This window comes from Rhagoletis pomonella, unplaced genomic scaffold (assembly GCF_013731165.1).
Source record: "Rhagoletis pomonella isolate Grant_MI unplaced genomic scaffold, Rhpom_1.0 Rhpom_scaffold_00007, whole genome shotgun sequence".
Lineage (NCBI taxonomy): Eukaryota > Metazoa > Arthropoda > Insecta > Diptera > Tephritidae > Rhagoletis > Rhagoletis pomonella.
This window is the reverse complement of record NW_023458561.1, coordinates 63,698,163-63,700,319: the sequence shown is the minus strand read 5'-3', so window position 1 is coordinate 63,700,319 and position 2,157 is coordinate 63,698,163. Positions and strand designations below refer to the sequence as shown.

Here is a 2,157-nt window from a genome sequence, read left to right as displayed (position 1 = left end):
TTTTAACTTTTCAATTATGTGCTTATTTAAGTAACAGGTGGTCGCAATTGTATTTGCAATAATTTGAACAGTTCAATGCTGCCTTGCGTGACGCACAGTCTGCTGTGCAACAAATCAACTTTAAATGGCGCAAACGAAAGTCTATAACACTTTTTTTTTTATTATTTTATATTAACTGTGACTGCGTCATTAACAACTGCAAATTCGGTGGCTATAAGTAGCTACATAAATGGTGCTTACCTCTGTCGGCTCGAATTGCATTGCTCTTGTTTATAGCTGGTCGCCAATGTCAAAGTCACAAAAATTTTACAACTGAAATTTTATTGAAGCAGCCGAATTGCGTACAGTAGCATTCTATAGAAATTTTATTTGACTTGAGAATTGAGGGAAACTTGCGCATTTAATTGCTCTTGATAAATAACGGAAAGGCTAAAAGAGACGCATAAGCACTCTGGCCTCATGTGGATATTTTATGAGTGCAGGCAGGGAAATTAGTGCACCGTAAAATTTATGTCACAAGCAATCTATGCGTATTTCGGATATAAAATCAAGGTTGTACGGATGTACCCCAGTGGATTTCCGGTGGGATGAGAACTACTTACACTGCGGCACTTGGAGCACCATCTCTTAAGTATTCCTCCACATAATATCGTCATCAAGAAAGAAGGCCTGCTGACGGATTCCTTCCATGGTACAGATTTGAGCAAAAAATTGGGATATTTTGCGCAAGCAGACAAAATTGGAAACAGGCGCGAAGTAAATCATAGAAAAGTGGTCATACCTAGCATACCGACTGCTAGCTATAACAGCGATAAGAGCATCTGTGTAGGGGGTCCACGGTTTAGAAACCAGCTTCTGCAACACTTGCACGAGGTTAGGAATGCTGGCTTCCTGTAAACTCATAACTACGGAGTTCGGTTAGGTTAGGTAAGTGGGCTGCCTCCGTACATGGAGCACACTTAGACACGACTAAGCCGTCCATTCTGATGTCCTTAAGAGAGGAAAGGAAAGAAGACGCAGAGAGGCCGGAAGGTGAGGGGGAGCGAAGAGACAAGGAGGGGGAGGGTAAAGGACCGAATGATGACACCTATGGCTTCTTGCAAGAGAAACACTCCGTGCTCGTACCGAAGCTATTAAAGCGACTGATGATGCCCATTTTGGGAAGCTCGTCAGGAGTGTGAAAAAAAGTGCGACCCAGGGTGCTTAAACCGTAGGCTCGCAGAGAACCAGAGCAGCAAGTGTTGAGAAGATTCCACCTTGTCATCCTCCATGCAGCTGGTGCGGTAGGTGTCGCAATGACCAGTTGGCACTCCCATCAATAGCGAGATATGTACTTGCTTAGTCTCAAGAGCTACCCAGACAACCCCCGGTATACTCGTGGCCAGAAGGATTTTGCCATCTTGCATTCCAAGGTCTTAGATAAGCGCTCGTTGAGCTAACTAAACGTGCATCTGTCTAGAAGCAGACTACACGAAGTCAGGGGAGCCACCAGACCTCCTCTATCCGGAAGCATTTCCTCAATTCTAGCGATTTCGCTGTGACCTGGAACCAAAATAAGCTTAATAGCGGAGTATTTCGATGCGCTCGATAAGGAATCCTTCACCGCCCTGCCTGCTATATCTATAGGCACAACACTTAACATTTCATTAAGCGCCAGAATAGCTGTGATTCCAATTAAGGTGACTCTTTGCACCCTTTCCAGCTGCTTGATGATGAAGCTCTGGTCAAGTGTGTTCCACCACATAATAAAATTGGCCATGGCTGGTTTGATTCAAGATGAAAAGGAAATGACCGAAGACGTCGAAGACTTAAAAAAAAAAGTTATTAAAACTATTCATTAAAAATTTATAACTTTTGGCCTCTTGTTTTTACTTAAAAGTTTATAAAAGACTGTGGTTTGTAAAATTCAACTAACTCATTTAACATTTTTAACAAAACATTTTTGCTTCCGGTTGTATAAAATTCCAGCAATTACAGAAAATCAATCAAGTTTGTTCCACTTATAACGGGTGATTTTTTTGAGGTTAGGATTTTCATGCATTAGTATTTGACAGATCACGTGGGATTTCAGACATGGTGTCAAAGAGAAAGATGCTCAGTATGCTTTGAAATTTCATCATGAATAGACTTACTAACGAGCAACGCTTGCAAATCATT

At 41.8% G+C, this 2,157-nt stretch overlaps 1 protein-coding gene across 1 annotated transcript in view; it reads right to left on the bottom strand.

Annotated features, from left to right (window-relative positions):
• LOC118743324 (serine-rich adhesin for platelets) overlaps positions 1–2,157 on the bottom strand; it is a gene marked incomplete in the record, with an annotated part of 111,098 nt that overhangs the window by 3,490 nt on the left and 105,451 nt on the right.